At 32.2% G+C, this 19660-nt stretch overlaps 1 pseudogene; it reads right to left on the reverse strand.

The window, feature by feature from the left end:
* Window positions 1–19127, reverse strand: part of LOC149556979 (UDP-galactose/UDP-glucose transporter 4-like) — a 170055-nt pseudogene extending 150928 nt beyond the window's left edge.
* Between the last annotated feature and the right edge of the window lie 533 nt (window positions 19128–19660).

Raw genomic sequence — 19660 nt, forward strand, 5'->3', positions numbered from 1 at the left:
TAGCTTGCCCAAGGAATCACCATAAAAAAAAATTATTTTCTTTCCAAGGGACCTCCTTTTATTTAAAATATGTACAAGGATTCATCTCCCAAATCCCAACAGACTGTATAGATCCTACAGTGGGAGAGGGAGTGATGACTCCATTTTGTTTAGTCACTAGTTTCAGAACAACAGGAAGGTAAAAACCAAAATAATTTATTTAAATAACTAAAACTCTTCAAAATCTCAAACTAGCACTATAAAGTATTGTAAATAAATCTAAGCTAACACTTTTAGGCACAAAATATTCTAGTCTAATCTATTTAAAACCATTCAAATTCAAAAATAATAAACTATGATATTAAGCTTGTTGCTCAGTCTGTAGTTCCAAAATTCTCTCTAAGTTCCAACCTTACCAAAAGGTTGAGGATGGAATTATGAAAAAATCCCCACACCTAGCCCAACTGATTCAAATAGTTACAAGGATCCAACTAAAATGTTTCTCGATTCCAAGAAACATTGTCAATGTTTGTTAATGACAACATTGGCAATTTTTGAGCAATTTTTGTAATTTTGAGCATTTGACTCTCAAACTTTCTCCAAATTATATCAAACCTTGACAAAGTTCTTAAATTGTTATAAAAAATATAACAATGCCATTCAAACACTTGTTTGACTATTCTAGCTTTCAAAACCCAAAAATGCTCTATATAGCCTACTTGAGTAACTATGAGCAACTTAGCCTAAACAATCTCAATTTAGGACTTGGATAGCCCTATTATTCACCTAGTGGTGTGGCTAGTAGCACTACAAGCTAAAATAACCTAGGAACCCTAGGTATTTCACAAGCCTACCTAGGTGCCCATGCACTAAAAATGCCATTATATAATTTGTGATAAACAACACCACACAAGATTAGATGATGAGAATATCTTCTCCATATCCTGATGTGAACACTTTTACTCAAATCATCATGAAATTTTTCATTTTTGAGAGAAGTATAGATGTTAGAAAACCATTCTCTAAAACATATTTATAACACATAAAGGATTACCTGAAATGGTTTCATCTGATACTATAGGAGAGAGTAGAACATGCACCATAAAGTGGTATGCATTTTTCTCAAAATTAGGTTAGACCAATGAAGGTGCACTTTGCATTATGCACATGTGCTAATTTTTTCTCTTAGAAATATTGTTTATGGCATGATTAGAGTATTGTGTGAGAAGCTAAGATAGCTTGGACTAGTGACATATTTATGATCAAATTAAAATAACTATATATGCAAGGGAATTTAACCTCAACAATCATCACAACACATAACCCCACAATAAGGGATTCATACTCAATAATGTTCCTTCTACATTGGAATTTCAATTGTAAGGAAAATGGAACAGGTCTTCCTTTGAGAGATATCAAGATGACATAACCCCAAAAGTTTTTTGACATCTAGACCTATCAAAATACATATCCCAAATGGGAACATGTTTAATGGTACACAAATTTTCATCAAAAAAAATCTAGGATGGAAAATGCTTTTGGGGATGGTGAGTTTAGTCATTGAACAATAATCACCTTCCCTTTGGCTAATTTTGAGCTATGAATCTTAGATCAAACTCAGAGAGTAACATAACCCACTTGGTTTGTCTTCCTAAAAGGTCAACTCCAAAAAAAGAGGTATTTTATAAGGTTGTTCTTGGTGTAAAATTGGGTTTTTGTGTGTGTTAGGGAATACCTCAAATTTTATTTAGTAATCACTAAAGCTAGACATTGCTTCTCTATGGTAGAATATTGGGTTTTGTTATCAATTAATATGTGACTAATGTAGTAAACAATCCTTTCTTTACCATTATCATTGTATTCAGCTAATACAGATGCTAGAGTGTCCCAAAATGTTGAGAATTAAAGATGAAAGAGGTAATCTTGCATAGTTGGCATCAAGATGGGAGGGTTAGACAAATAGTCTTTGATATAACCAAGGGATTCTTGACACTCCTAATATTTTTAAAATTTTACTTCAAAAATCATGTAAAATGTAGTATCTTATCATCCAACTAAAAGGAAAATCTCCTTAAGGCATGGATTTTATCTTCTAAACTTTAGAGATGTGTTAGACAATGGCATTTTAAAAATAGTGTTTCTCTTCTTTGTATCAACTTCTATTCCTTTGTAGGAGATGATAAATCCTAGTAGTTTTTCATCATCATCACCAAAATTTTTCCTTAAAGGATTTAATCTCATCTTGTAGAGGCATAGTCTCTCAAAGATAAGTTATGCCAACATGATCATTGAGAAGGATTGGATTTGTTATATCCACATAATCTTTCTAGGATCTTTTGAATGAAATTATGAAATACTGGAGTAATTATTTTTTATATGTACCACCAGTATTATTCAATCCAAATGACATGATTACATAACAAAAGGTACCCTAGAGGGTGCTAAAGGTCATCTTGTATTGATTTTACAAGTTTAATTTAACTTGATTGCATCCTAAGAAGTCATCTATAAAAAAAGGAACACATTGACTTATTGTCAACAAAGATTGTGCCAATAGAAAGATGCAAAATATAGCTATTTTGTTTAAAAATGGAAACTCTCATGGGTGGTGGGTTGTCCTAAAATGAGAGATGAATATCTAGATCTAGCTAGTTCCTAAATAGTGATCACCTAAAACTTAACTAGAATGTGGGAAAAGGGATAAGGAGATGAATGATAAAATGAATACTAGCTCTTAAATTAAGAAATACATCAATGATTTTTATGCAACTTTAGTTTGGTCATCACCAATTACCCAAGATACTAATAATTCATATTACCCAGACAATCATGCAACTATAAAAGGGATTCTATGCAAGGACCCAAAATATTTTTCTTTGAAAGGAAAACCTATGCTTTATCATTTTTTTGCAAAGAGAATAAGGACACAAACAAAGACCTACAATTACAAGTATCAAGATCCAAACATGAAATAAGGAATATAACTTAAATGAAGGATTAACACAACATAAAAGCAAAGAATCCACAATTTTTTGCACAAGAATCAATAACAAGGAATTATTGAATTTGTACAATCAATGCTGAAAATTTTTGCTACAAAGTGCTCTCAATATCAACTAAATGATTTGTAATGTACAAAAAACCTGAGCTCAAAAGAAGAGACTTCAAAATGAGGCAAAAATACAATAAATAGAGCTTCAAAAACCTAACTGGGATATGGAAAACATGCATGGATAATATGTCTGAAAACTCTTCCAATCTATGAAGAAACCCATCAAATCTTCCCTCAAACTCAAGTACAACTGATAGCCAACAAAAAACTACCTCCATTTGCACAAAAATCTATGTAAAAACCTAATTTGGATCCATTAAACAAGCCATAAATATCTCATGTCAAAATCCTAAAAATATGTGAAAATATGCCCACTAAGAGTCCCCAAGTGATTTGCATGCATAGATGGCATCAAATGCTCAATAAAAAACCAAAAATAGCACTTTAAGTTCTCTCAATTAAATGAGAAAACCAAACTACTCTCTAACTGAAAAAGTTCTTGTTGTTGAAAATAATTGATTAATTGTGTATTGTATTTGATGTTAAACAAAATGTCATATCATCACCAATTAGTGTATGCCGAGCTCACTCGAGCATTGAAGATAGTTTCCTATACTTGCTGAGCATTCTAAAGTTTATCAAATTCAAAATATAGTGTCCATCGAGTTCACTCGCGTAACAAAGAGAAGTTCATAGAAGTTGACTGTTAACTAATCTCACTTCGTCAATGAAGGAAAAGTTAGATGGAACTAGTATTAACTAAAGCTCACTCAGTTACCAAAGGAACTTTGTAAAATATACAATGTTCATCAAGCTCACTCAAGGTTAACATAAGAAAATCATTTTGAGTTAGTGTATACTCAATAGGCTGAGCTAACAAAGAATTTTCTTGTTCTAACATATTGAGTTCAATTGATTTGTTTGTTGGTTCTAGCTGACTAAGGAGATGAATATTAAGTATTCTATGTTATATTAAAGCCGATTTGATATTGCGTAAGATATAAATATGAGGTCAAGTTGAGGATTGAATGTGTGGAGTATAACAAAAGAATTGTAGATTCTTAGAGGAAGAAAATTAGAAGAAGAATATCTTTGTTGAGCTACAAAGATACATTTGATCAGGAAGGATTAAGTATACAATCTAGAATTGAGATTTGTAATCAGTAATTCAGTTGCATTAGAAATCAAGTCATCTCATTGTTACTTTCTAACCATTGTAGCAATGATCTAAATCTCTTAATAGAGTTGGCTTAACAACTATTTGTATATCCTCTAACAATGTGGCATTTCTCAATTGAAGTGTCTAAAGACCTCTAACAAAGTGACTCCTAATAGGGTGATCAATTCCTCTAATAGGGTCACACCTAATAGTGTGTTTTGTAACTTTAAATAGGGTTGGCTCCAAATAGGGCTCATTTTAGAAGAGTGAAAATCAGTAACTAGTTGCAATTGATGTTTTTATCCAAATTGAGTTCCACGTTAAATCTTGGTGTCACTTTACTTCATTCTATTTCTCTTATGCAACTAAGTTAAGTAAGATTAATTACATATAGTATCCTAAGATATTTATGTTAAGCAGTTGTCAATTTATTTTAGTGTTTGCCAAGTTATAGGGATAACTTTAAGAAACCCCCCTTTAGATAAATGTATAAAATCATGGAAAATCCAACATTATTTTAGGGGAAAAAAATTAATTTGCATTGGTGAATGTTTTTTATAAAATAGGAAATTTTTAAATTTTATTGGCAATTTTTTTCCTATCGTGTGATAATTTTGTAAAACCATGGCAAATCTTTAATTATTCTAGAAAATCATGACCAAAAGTATAAATATATAGAAAAAATAAATTTGTATCATCCTAGATACAATAACCCTATTTAATGATCGTTAGATGATCCTAAATCAATGGTCTAAATCCCATTTGGGCTAAAAAGTTAAGTACAAGAAGTTCTAGAGGAATTTTTCAAAATAATGACACTTGTCCATAGTATAATCTATTTCAGACCTAAGATTAGAATGATAAAAGTTTCGTAAGAAAGTCTCCAAAATAGAGACACTTGTCAAATATATGTACTTTACATATAACTTGACTTAAACTTTTTCCATACATTGGTGAATGTGACCATTAGTTAAGACATTCCTTAAAAATTTTGGGCGAAAACATTTAATTTACCATGTGGAAAGATTAGATTCCACTGGTGAAGTCATCATCAAAATAAAAATGATTATATATCATTATTGGCGATTGGTGTGAGCATGCAAAAAGTTCTCATAATTTGAGGGTGATGGCACCACCTAAAAAGTGCTAAAAAATCTACCAAATTTAGGGTCCTCAGTGACTGAGATTACCCATTTGTGAATATTTCCCACTAAAGTAAACCCTACCAAGTTACAACATTTACTAGTATAAAATGAGTGCCTATGTGTTTGCTGAGTAACAATAGAATTCAATTTAATTAGAGTTTATTTTTTGATTTGTATTGACATCTAAGGGATTTGGGATATATATTTTAACTTAGTAACTGATTTACCCCTCCCCTCTCAGTTACTCATCTTATTTTTCCAACAATTGGTATCAGATCTTCTTGGTGCTTGTAGAAAAGATTTCAAGGACCTAAGCTAAAAATTAGGATATCTTATAAAAGAGAGATTCCCAAGTTGAATAGAGACAACTTTGCAACATGACAAGACCCTATGAAGTTGCATTTGGAAACCATTAGTGATTTAGGTTTGAAATACTTAAACACTACTTATAAAGCTCCTACTATAGAAGAAATTGCTAAAAAGAAAAATCATAATATCATGATGATTGACAAAGCATCAACTCTTAACTATGTTGAATCTAATGAGGTCAAAGTATGTGCTACTTTGATAACATAAGAAGAACCAAGGTAGAAATTTTGAGAGGCTAGTTTGATCAGATGAAAATGACAGAGGATAAAAACATTGCAAAATATGTTGAGAGAATCAAAGCTAGTGTCAATGCTATCAAAGCCTTTAGAGGAATAATTGAAGATGTAATAGTGGTAAGCAAGGTACTCAAAACCCTTCTTCCTATCTATGCAATTAGATTGTCTTCTATTCAAGAGATGAGATGTGAACCAAATAACAAGATAACCTTGGATGCTCTAGTGGGAAGATTGAAAATATTTGAACTAGATAACTATGATAATTATACTCCTAGTTCTAGCAATCTTGAGTCTACACTTGAAGCCAAGGTATCACTCAAGAAGAAAGCTAAAATATCTAAAAGAAAACAATCTAAGAGTGAAGAGAAAGATAGTTCTGATAGTGATCTTGAAGCCATAGAAGAATTTCTTGCAAGAAGGTATCCAAAAGGTAAAGAAAAGTATAAAGATAAAATTCCTTTAATCCATTTCTCTTGTGAAGAAGTTGGACACATTACTACAAGGTTCCCAAACAGAGAAGATAAAGATAATAAATAACACAAGTACAAAGGTAAGAAGGATTTCAAGAATTTCAAGGACTACAAGGACAAAAGTAAGAGATCTTATTTTATGCCTAAAGATTCAAATAGTAGTGAAGATGATGAAATGATATATATTGCTATAAAAAATGAATCTGATGATGAAGGAGATAAAATGAAACTTATCTCTCATGTTAGCAAAAATGATATATAGATTATTGATAGTGGCTGCTCACATTATATGACTGGTGATAAAACAAAGTTTGAACACATGGAACATTATGGTGGTGGTAGTGTGAGATTTGGAAACAATGAACTTGTTGCATAAAGGGAAAATGTTATATCTCACTAACCAATAAACTTAGATGTGATAATGCTTATTGTATTTAAGGACTAAAGCATAATCTATTGAGTGTGGCATAGTTGAATAACATTGGATTCAAGGTAGAATTCATGAATGGGAAGGCCAAACTATTGGATGGAAAAGGAAATCTAGTTGGCTCAGGCAAACAAACAAAAGGTAACCTATTCTACCTAGATTGCATTGAAAGTTCATGTTTTATTGCTCAAGTAGAAGAAAGATGGTTATGGAACAAAAGATTATGTCATGCAAAATTTGATAATCTAATCAAGATAAGTGAGAAGAAAAGAGTAAGAGGTATTCCTAGCCTGAGGAAACTTGATATGAGCCTATGCAAAAATTGTCAAATTGGTAAGATGGGAAAGACAAGTTTCAGAAGGAAGGACTATCATTCTAAAGAAGTCTTGGAGCTAGTTCACACAGACTTACATGGACCTATTGGAATTGAGAGTTACAATGGAGATAAGTACTATATTCTTTTGTTGATGATTATTCTAGAATGATGACTATAATGAATCTAAAAGAAAAGTCTGAAGCATTTAAAAAATTTAAGTGGTATTTGGCAAGAGTAGAGAAAGAAATTGGAAAGAAGCTAAAGTGTTTGAGATTAGACAAAGGTGGTGAATTCATTTCAAATGAGTTTAGTGAATTCTACATTGAAAGAAGAATTAAGAGACTAGTATCAGCCCCTAGTACACCACAACAAAATGGTATAGTTGAAAGAAGGAATGGATCCATTATGGATTATGCAAGAACTTTGATGATAGAAAAGAATGTTGCAATCAAATACTAGAAGGAAGCAATCAGTACTATAGTGCATACCTTGAATAGAGTATAGTTCAAGAAAGACTCAAATCAAACTCCTTATGAACTATGGTATGACTACAAACCTAATGTAAGTTACTTGAAAGTCTTTGGTAGAAAATGTTATATCTTGAAGGAATCAAGGAAAGGTAAATTTGATGTCAAAGGTGATGAAGGTATATTCCTAAGATACTCTCGTAGAAGTAAAGCATACAAATATTTGAATTTATCCACTCATAAAATCATAGAAAGTGCACATGTGAGAATTGATGAGTTTGCTGAAGAGAGTGAAGAGGAAAGCAGTAAAGAACCTAAGGAATATAGAAGATTTGTTTATTATGAACCTGATACATTGCCAAATATATTTAGAACTTAGGAGGCCTCACCTCCAAAGACCCAAAAATCTCCAAAAGCTATTGAATTGCAACTACTACAATCGAAGTCACAAACTGAAGGCGTCAAGTCACAGTCAAAAGCTACTAAGCTATTGTCAGAGAAAATTGAGTCTGATGGACCCGAGTCATAGATAGTGGGAATCAAGCTTAATGTAGAAGTTCATGAAGAGGTTAGTGGAACAAATTACAAATCCAAAGTACCTATGTTAGAAGGCATCATGCATCTTATTAGATCACTAGAGACAAATAAGATGGAACAATGACAAGAAAAAAAATAAAAGGTACATGTTTGCTTGCTAAATTTGAACTAGAAATATTAAAGATGCTTTGGATAATGAAAGTTAAATTGAGGCTATGAATGAATAAATAGAATAGATAGAGATGAATAAGACTTGGACTCTTGTTCCTATACCAAAGGATAAAAATATAATTGGCACAAAATAGATTTTAGAAATAAGCTAAATGAAGATGGAGAAGTTTCTAAAAATAAATCAAGGTTAGTGTGTAAAGGTTATTCTTAAGAAGGTATTGATTATGGTGAAAATTTTACTCCTATTGCAAGATTAGAAGCTGTTAGAACTTTAATAGCTTATGCAACACATAAAAAATTTAAAGTTTATCAAATGGATGTAAAATTTGCATTCTTGAAGAGGAAGTTTACATAAAACAACCTAAAGGTTTTGTGGATCTTAGTAAAAAGGATATGGTCTATAAATTACACAAAGCATTGTATGGTCTCACGAACAAATGAAAACAACGCTTGGTATGAAAGACTTCATAACTACTTGATAAAGATTGGTTTTCAAAGAACAAATGAAAACAACAACCTGTACATCAAAGAAGGACCAAACAAGAAAATTGTGTTGGCTGAAATTTTTGTGGATGACACTTTATTTACATGAAATATGACTTATGCAAGGTATTTTCAAAAGAAATGAGTAAAGAAGTTGAGATGTCCATGTTTGGAGAGATAAAATTCTTTGTTGGATTGAAAATTCAACAAAAGAAAGATGGCACTTACTAAAGAAGTTTGGAATGGAAGATTCAAGACCAGTTGGAACACCTATGTCTACAAAACATAAAATTTCCAAAAATGATGATTTCAAAGAAGTAGATTAGACCACATACAGATATTTGATTGGAAAATTACAATATGTAGTGCACACAAAGCCTAATATTGTATTAGCAAATGGTATGGTGGCAAGATTCTTAGCAAAACCCAAAGAAAATCATTTGATGGAAATCAAGAGAACCATGAGGTATTTAAAAGGTACTTAAGACTATGGATTATGGTAGAAAAAAGGAGGCAATTTGGATTCAAAAGCATTCACAAATGCTGATTGGGCAGGAAGTGTTGATGATAGAAAAAGCACCAGTGGTGGAGAATTTTTCTTGGTAAAAGAATAGTGTCTTGGAAAAGAAAGAAGAAGAATTATATTTCTCAATCCACAATAGAGGTAGTATATGTGGTAGTAGAAGTTAATTGTTCAAATGTTGTTTGATTCAAGCAATTGTTGGCAGGTATGAAGATAGAAATCAGGGACCCAGTGGTTATATTATGTAATAACACCAGTGCAATTAATATATCAAAGAATCCTATGATTCATATCGAAACCAAGCACATTGCTATAAAATATCATTTTTTAAGAAAATTGGTACAAGATAAAGAGGTAAGATTGAAATATGTGAATACTAAAAAACAAATTGTAGACATATTCACTATGCCATTACCTAAGGATGCATTTTTTTTTATCTAAGAGGTATGTTAGGGGTCATTCCCCTATCTAAAGCTCACTAAATGACGTTTAGTGATGTATCAAATAGAGCATGTTGAAGATCAAAAAGTTGATGCAATATTGACAAGGGTACATTTCAAATGAATTAGTACAAAAGGTACACTAATATTTTTTGGATATTATCTTTGACATAAGATGTCAAAGAGGGAGAGTTTAATGTCATATAAAATAAATTTTATAAAGAGGGATAGTACATATTTCACAAAAAAAATATTATATCACATAAATGTCAAAGAGGAAGAACTTGGTTTGATATCAAAGAAGGAAAATTTTCTATCAGAAGAAGACATTAAAGACATAGTTTTGCTAATAGAGGGAGAAACTAAAGGTAGACACAGTTCAGATTGATAGAGGGAGTTCTCATAGATGAGAATTAGAATGAAACTAAGGATATATTCCTTAATTTATTCTTGCTCTAAAATTTCATTGTATTATGACATGTTGTGTTGTCATCAATGACAAAGAGAGAGATTGTTGAAAATAATTGATTAATTGTGTACTGTTTTTTATGTTACATAAAATTTCATAACATTACCAGTTAGTGTATGTCGAGCTCACTTGGGCATTGAAGATAGTTTCTTGTGCCGGTTGAGTATTTTAGAGTTTTCCAAGTTCAAAAGATAGTGTCTATTGAGTTCACTCAGGCGACAAAAAAGAAGTTTGCAAAATTTGAGTGTTAACTAATCCCACTTAGTTAATGAAGGAAAAGTTGGATGGAACCAGTATTAACCAAGCTCACTACTACTAAAGAAACTTTGTGAATATTTAGTGTTAATTGAGCTCACTAGGTTAAGACAACAAAATTGTTTTGAGTTAGTGTCTACCATGCAGGGTTGGCTAAAGAAAGATTTTTTTATTCTGACATATTGAGTTCAATTGATTTGTTTGTTGGTTCTAGCTGGTTAAGGAGATGCATATTAAGTATTCTAAGTTGTATTCAAGCTGACCTGACATTGTGTAAGATATAAATATAAGGTCAAGTTAAGGATTGAATGTGGAGCATAATAGAAAATTTGAAGATGCTTAGAGGAAGTGAATTAGAAGGATAAGTAGAATATCCTCATTGAGCTATATAGATACATTTGATCATGAAGGATCAAGTATACAAGCTAGAATTGAGATCTATAATTAATAATTTAGGTGCCTCAAAAATAGTGTCATCTCATTATTACTTTCTAACCATTGTAGGAGTGATCTGAATCTCTTAACAGATTTGGCTTAACAACTATTTGTAAATCCTCTAACAAGGTGGCATTTCTAGATTGAAGTGTCTAAAGACCTCTAACAAGAACACTCCTAACAGGGTGATCAAATCCTCTAATAGGGTCACACCTAATAGTGTATTTTATAACTTTTAATAGGGTTGGCTCCTAATAGGGCTCACTTAAGAAGAGTAAAACTCAGTAACTAGTTGCAATTGGTGATTTTTCCCAAATTGGGTTTCCACATTAAATCTTGCTGTCACTTGTGTTCATTCTATTTCTCTTATGAAACTAGGTTAAGTAAGATTAATCATAGATAATATATTAATATTTTCATGTTAAGAAGTTGCGTAATTATTTCAATGTTTGCCAAGTTACAACATTTACTAGTATTTTCTTTGCTCTTTTTGGAGGCCTATTTTATGGTGAACCTTGTTATTAGACTTAGATGTTAGCTTTTATTCTTTTCTCTCAAGACTTTTGGTTATTTTGTAAAAGGTTTTGGGTCCTTTAAAACCTATTTTTACTTAATCAAAACATTTACTCGTATAAACCGATTGTTTGTGTGTTTGTTGAGTAACAACAAAATTTAGTTTAATCCAAGTTTATGTTTTGATTTGTATTGACATCTTAGGGATCTAGAATATATTTTAGTGGTAACTAATTCACACCTCTCCTCTTAGTTACTCCTCTTATATTTCCAACACTTGTAGCATGGAGTTGACTAAATAAAGTCTTCCTTGGCTGAAAATATAATTGTAGGATGAGTTGAAGTTACTCCAAGTTCCAAAAATTATAATTGAAAGCTCTATTCTTTATCCTTGCATTTAATATAATCAATAATATCAAATGCATATTGTAACTTGATATCTTATTTTTATAATAAATTTATTCAAAAAATTATTTAATTTTTCTTTTGAAAATAATAAATTATATCTAGTGTTTTATAATTTCAACACTTAGATATATTGATTTACAATATTTATACAAAATCAAATAAATATTTTATTTATCATTTTTTTTTTTAATAAAAATTGTTTAAATAATCATTAAACATCTATTCATTTTCTTCTTCTTTATAAATACAAATTTATATATATTAAATGACTTATCAATTAAGAAAATATTTTAACATATATAAATTTATAGATAATATTATATAATACATTTCAAACTCACTAAATGGGCCAACCCAAAATTTATTATGTCAGATTTTATATTTTCTTTAGGGATCCATTAGAGGAATAAAGATTAATCCCTAAATTTCCTTTTCAATTGGCATTATAAGTTTTTTTGGAAATTTCCTCTACGGGTGACTAGGGTTTGGACTGTAACTTGAGAAGATCTTGAATTTTCTTGTAGTCCCTTTTGCCATCCTATCAATTTTAGTGCATAGAAAGGATTTGACTAAATATTATTCTTTTTGTTCTATTGGTGAAGAAGATTTCTAAAAAATGGAGCTTCTTCCTCTAAAATTATCAGAGATCACTTTTGGGCATTTTCCATCACTGGTATGGTCACCTATATTATTTCATGCAATCCTCTAAAAATTGAACATGAGTATCTTGTTTGTTTTGTTGTAGATGATCTTTCATCCTTTGCAATATTTGTGATCAAAACCATTTGAAATTCTGAGATATGTAGTTTGCATGAGGTTTTTTCTTTTTAACTCACTTGTGCATATGGGTATCTACATTTGCAGTTGTATATGTAGAATTTTGAAGCTTCAAATCCACCCATCCTCTCTTTGCTATAATTTTCCATTCTTTGACTCCACGTTTGTAGATATAGACCCTTTATCCATTCTATAAATTCATAGTTGATTATAACTTGTTTTGATAGTGTGATTACAAATCTAGATGCCCTCTTTAGATTTTTTTTTTTTGGATGTCATGATTCATACTGGAGATTTCAATTGATCTTTTATGGAAATTTTGAATTTGAATTTTAGCAGCTCTACTATTCACAGTGTTGAGGGTTCCATTTTGCTAATTCTAACATCTTTTGCTGAAGCATTCTTATAGAAATGATCTTTTCTTTGTTGAATATTATCTGAGAACTGACAAAAATATTAATTCTTTATTTACTATGGCTTTCTCTATAGGAACTTGTTGTCTTTAACTTCATGTTGTGGCTAACCCTTGTGAAGATCTTTTATCTTTGAATGTTCTTTGCATAAGCTAATGGAAGCTATTTACTTAGTTAATTATTGTAGACATCATTATGATATGCATTTTCCTTGCATTTAGTCACTAGTTTTTGAAACTATGTTATGATACTTTTTCCGCAATCCTAAATATCAAATGAAAGCAGAGTTTCATGTTTTCATTCCTATTTCTAGATCCTCATTGAAACTATCATACATTCTCAACATCTTTGCTTAATGTTGAAGCAAATTGACTTTGCCAATGATTGTGAGCATGATTGTAGCTACCTTGATGCATATGAAATTGAATTTTATTTGTTACCATCATGTGTGAAGCTTTCTTTTGTATGCGCATTATTCATATTGAGAATGGGGCATATTTGAAACTGTAAGAATATTTAATCTTAAATATTGCAAACATATGTAAAAATTAGAAAATGATGCTCTTTAAATATCCTTGATATATCCTTTGCCTTTGTCAATATGAGAATTTGGCTTGTGTTTGAACCTAAATCACCCTATTCTGGGAAAAACCCAAAAAATATTTTTGGAGATTCGTCTTCAATTTCTCTTAAATTAAGACTCAATATGATTGTTTTTGTTAACAATATCATGAATATGGTTGTATCTTTACTTCCTTTGAATTTTTTAAATCCCTTCATAGGTTTGTTTTAAAACTGATCTCCAAGGCTAAATTCTCTCTTTCTTTCATATTTGAATATTTGACACATACACTAGTTACCAATTTAAATATCTGTTCCTTTTAAATCTTTAATGGCATTGTCCACATAATTTTGATAAATAGGACTCCATTCTTAATTTGAATTAGAGACACACACATGATGAATATAGAACTAAAATGTTCATACAAGTCTTTAGTAGATGAGGGAAACATGAGAAATTTGAATTAATTTTTCTAAAAAAACAAACCACTTTGATGGATATAGTGCACATTATCACCCTCCTATATAGCTTTAGTATTTTGAACTGATTGTATGTTGCTCTCAAAAATATTTATAAAACTCACTAATAACAAATCACTCTATTACAACTATATCTATACTATAAACTTGAATGGAAATAGTATAATACATTTGAAAAAAATCATAGAAATATCCTTGAGCAAAAGAATACCTTATGTGATGTGTTTATGACTAAAACTTTGATGTAAACATTTAAATCCCTTCATGTACACTGGTAATCTCTTTAAACCTAAAAGTTATGTATGTTCCTTTGATAGTTTCCTCATTGTCTTCAGTCTTTACCCCTTCATGACTTGACTAGAAAGTTTACGCTTGTAATTTATGCATATATCCCTTCCATGATCTACTTAGTATATGTAGTAAGCTACTATGGCTCAATTGGAAGGTTCCATACCTGTAACAATGTATGCCCCCTCAATAGTTTTCTCACAATATTTGCCTCTACATGATTTAGTTAAAAGGCTTCATGAGTGTAACTCATGCATGATCCTTCAACAACCTCAAACTTTCATACTTGTATTTGCACATAAAACAAACTTATTAGTATAAAAAATTCTCTACTTTTAGATATCTCTCTTTCCTTTGGATCTTTTTATGCATTTATAAAAATGAACATATTTTAGGAACACTTAGTATGGCAGAGATATTTGGAATAGTTTCCATTACTCAATTCATATGAATTGATCCCCCTCTTTATATTTTGTAGGTCTATTCAAAGAGATGTGGGCCCAAGTATTCTTCAAAATTTAGATCAATGACCTTCCATTTAGGCAATGGAGGCCTTTCCCCTTATCTCTCCATTACTTTTTTGTTTATGTAATGTGTTTATTAAGATAATGTATTAGGAGCTACCACAACTTGTGTGGTATCTAAAAACATTATATGATGTACTGTCTAAAATTTGAATATTTTGTAGTATAAATAGTTCCAAAACAAACTTCAATAAAAGTATACTATTTTTTACTTATGTATAAATTTGAATGAAAATTATCAATTTATTCTCATTTTTTGCACTTTGTACTTAAACTTCTGCATTCAAACCATTATGTAATATATATGAACAACAACTTAAAATATATAGCTCAATATATAGGCAAGTTTAACATAACAATTTAGGAAATAGGCTAAATTGATAAAGGAATACCACAACATCTATAACCATATCAATATTAGGAAATAGAGAATCATATTTCAAATGGGATAAGTTAAACTATATTTTAAGAGATTTTGTATTTCTATTTTGGCCATCAACTCAATCCTCATACCTATCTTCAAGATGTTTTGTTTTACAAGCTAAGCATTGAGTTCTAAGACTATATTGTGAGTCACAAGAGATTTATCAACCACTAATATATCCTCATATACCCAAGTGAAAAGCTTTAAATATAGATGTAGGAAGTTTGTGTATCCTAGATTTTATTGAAGAAAGATATCTTTGTACCCTAATGATCATTTTCAAATGGCTGGAATCCATAAGGACATCAATAGTGTCTCCCTCTATAAGGACATTATAGTCTTATAGATACAATGTTGAAGGGAATTTACTAATACAAGGGAGAGGGATTCTCATGTTTGTGACTTTTACACTTTTCCCAAAGTACACTTAATTTTTTAGACAATAAGGAAATCCTCACTTATGATGCTAGGAAGATAACCTAATAATTCTTAGAGAGCTTTTGCTGAAGAGAAAACATTCAAAGCAATTATAAAGGCCTTATGTTAGAGTCAATGAGCTCCAAATACACTAACTCTATTAGCTTAACAACAATCATTTTAACAAGTATGAGATAATTTCCACAACAAGACAAATTGTGATATTGCTACCAAGATTTAATTGTGTAGTTTTTGATTCAAACTCATTGACAAAATGCTTCATGAGTAGTAATTCAAAATGAATCTATATCTCATGAGAATAAATAGAAATCTTAGCACTCATTGGATCTAGGTGATGCTCATAGAGGTGAAGCATTAAAATTTCCAAGAGGTCACCCATCTTGGTACTACTCTAGCTTGAGCATGTTTAACTACAAAGCTTCCTCCATGGTTAAACCCACTCTACTTGCAACCCCATTTGCAAAAAAACACCAAGTATTGTGTCTTATTAACCATTCCTTAGAAAGACCCTTAAGCTCATCAATTAATAAGTAGGAGATAGTTTCCATAGCAATTCAAATTGCAAATGACTCATGTTAGAGTCAATTCAATGTTCAACCAATTTTTTCCTTACACTTAAAAGGATTATATCATATTGTGATCATGTGACATTTGAAGCTAGTATCTAGAGGTTGCCTAATATTTTCATGGTTAATTATAATGTCTTCTATCATAACCACACCTAGGAACAAGTTCATACCCTCTCTCATAGATAGACTAGAGCTCTTGTAAACTAGGAGGATATGTGTAGGAGAGATGATCAATGTGGTAAGAATAATCAGGCTTAACATAAGAATAGTCATGTTTTATACCCACAATGAACAATTTTTTGGGGATCTTAGGTTGTCTAGGTTGACTTTATATTCTCCAATATGGAAATAAAAAATCTCTAAAGTTTCTCAATAATTTCCTTAACAAGCATTGATTTCTAAAGTAGAAGGAGCTTCACTAAATTCAATGAGAGGACAATATTCACCATTTTATATATTTTTTCATCCTTAGGAGGATCAATTTTATAAAAATTAACCTTGGGTGGAACTTGAACTTCCTCAGACTTCTCTTTTTGGATACTTTCTACTTGAACCTCCTAGGTTAACATGGACCAGTGAAGAAGGTGTCATTACAATGGAAGTCCTCAAATGAGTGTGATTCTTGAATAAGGGAAGTAACTGAGGTCTTACCTACTACTTCTATTTGGCATAGATTCATGGCATCATGATCAACTCTTATTATGAGAACTTGATTATCTACTACAAACTTGACTAACCATGTAACGTAGATGAGACTAGACCTAAGGCATGTAAACAAGATCTTCCCACCAAAAGGTTGTAGGGAAGAGCTCCTGAGTATAACATAAATAAAGGTTGAATGACTATGGGTCTATATTTTAGAGGTAGGATAAAAATCCCTACAATAATCTTTCTTATATTGTCAAGGTCTCTTGTAAACAAATTGGATACTATCAAATAATTCTTCTCCACCTTGAACTTCAAAAGTAGGCCCAAACTAAAACTATTGAAAGCTAGATTAGTGTCAATGAGGATCTATCTTATCCCTAAACCATTTATGAGCACTATGATCATCAACAAATGATTCCTTTTTCTTTTGGGCGGGCGGGGGGGGGGGGGAGAGGGGGGGAACAAAAGTTAATGTAGATAGAACAAAATATTTGATGAATCTACATGAATATGATTGATCAGAGTATTCATACTTTTTGAGCTTATAGAGGAAGGAATAAATATCTTTTACAAAGCCTCTTAAAGGATCCCTTGGTACACCATAGTTATTTTAAGAAAATCCTAGAATGTGATCACAAAGGTAGTTACAAAAAGTTTCTTAGTACAATAAATTAATAATCCCACTACTAGAGTCAACTTAAGATGAGTAATACCTATAAAGTAAATTTTACAATTAAATAATACAAATCTTAACTATAGTATTCTATGTGTATGTGATAATATATTTCTAACCCAAACCTTAAATGCATTTCAAGATCAGGTTTCCAAACCATTAGTTATTCCATAGTCTTTTCTAGAATGCACCTCCTATGGTTTCTTCTTGGATGACACATCCAAGCTATCTAGTTGGATATTCATTAAGAGGCATTGAGTGAAGAAGGAATAGCTAGGAGAACTCTCACTCAATACAATATTTAATAAATAAGTAAGATTTCTATGTTGGACTTATTGTGGAAATTGTGATCAATGAGATCTTTTTCTACATAAATGGGTTTGTAAATAATCACTTGTACTAAGGTAATTGAAGCATGAAAATATGGTATTAATAAGGTGATGAAGTACTTTTCTTATGAACATTTTTATGTTATACACTAAAAATTTTGGGAGTTGGATATAGACCATGATTTTTTTGACCAATAGAGACAATATTTTAAAATATGGGAACTATTCATTGAATTACCAAATCATTGATAGGATATTTTCTAAGATTTCTAGAAAGTTTACTACTAGTAAAGATTGTTAGAGTAAATAATTAATATCTAATTATTTATTCTATTGCTTAAGCTTACTTAGGTCATGCATTTATTTAATATTTTATATTTAATGCATGTAGTGGTTAGTTGTTGACAACTCGGGAGTTTTCTCCTTTTTTAGCATATTCCACTTTTTGTGGATATGTGCTGAGTTGTCATTTTTGTCCTCTACCTCCTTCCAGCTTGTTCTACAAGCTTCCATGAGCTCTTTATATTCGGGCTCTCTCTCATTGTAAAATATTGGAACATCATTTCTTATTGTAAATACATTTCTGTTTGTGTTTACATTATGATGGCTCTCATGTCCGTTTAGGGTTTTTGCCCATGCTCCATGCTCCTCCCCTTCTATGGCTTCTCTTTGACAGGTTCGCATGCAGGTGATGTTGGCGTCTTCGGAGTTGGCTTTCCTCAACTCCAACATGGTATCAGAGCCTTCCTGCTGCAGCTTCGTTGAAGAAATTTTGAAGCCATGATTTGAAGTCACAAACCCTAGTTTGTTTGTGCAATTTTTCTTCAAATCAGGGGATCAGCAAATTTTCGGAGCACTTTGGGCCCAAACGGACATCACCATTGGATCCGGAAGGCCGTTTGCAGTCAGGATTCATATAAAGCTTGTCATTTTTGGAGACAGGGCAATTTTGGCGAATTTTTGAGGCCTCCAGGAGTCTGCCGTACGGTCGTACGGACGCTGCGACGATTTTTTTAAAAAAAATATATATATTCGGCAGCACCACCGCCGCGCCACCGCGGGGCCGTCACCGCACCACCGGCGCGCCGCCCGCAGCGGCCGCAGCTGGCAGCGCCGCCCGTTCTCCGCCGCTGCCCGGCCGCCGCTCATCCGCCGCCCTCCGCCGGTGGCGCCTCTCCAGCCCGCCGCCCTGCGGCCACCTCAGCCGGCGGCTCCTCCCGGCTCCTCCGCCCGTGCTCCACCTCCACCCGCCGACAGCTCAGCCGGCCACTCTGCAGCACCGTCAGCCGAGCAGGCCACTGTGGGGGTGACACGTGGCATGGGCGCCACGTGGCACATTGCCACGTGGACCCGCCACGTCACCCCTGCCACATCAGCCGCCACGTGGCTATGCCACGTGGCACTTCTTTTTTGCGGCGACGGCCTCCAAGCCGTCAATTTTAATCGCAGGATATGCTGACGTTAGCATGACGTCAGCGCTGCATCATCATCCTTGCTTGCACTCTCCTTCAAGTTCTCTTTTGGACCTACTTGTGGTTTTTTGGCCATAACTCTTGCATACGGAGGTATTTTTCCGATCCGAAAGAAGCGCCGGAAAGCTGGTTCCGAGACGGAGATTTTGGTGCAGGTATTTTTTGTTTTTGATGCTTTTTTATTGCCTATTTTTTCAGTTAAAGTCCAAA

The sequence above is a fragment of the Cupressus sempervirens genome, chromosome 5, assembly GCF_028749045.1.
Source record: "Cupressus sempervirens isolate cs-2001-9-10 chromosome 5, ASM2874904v1, whole genome shotgun sequence".
NCBI classification, from domain to species: domain Eukaryota; kingdom Viridiplantae; phylum Streptophyta; class Pinopsida; order Cupressales; family Cupressaceae; genus Cupressus; species Cupressus sempervirens.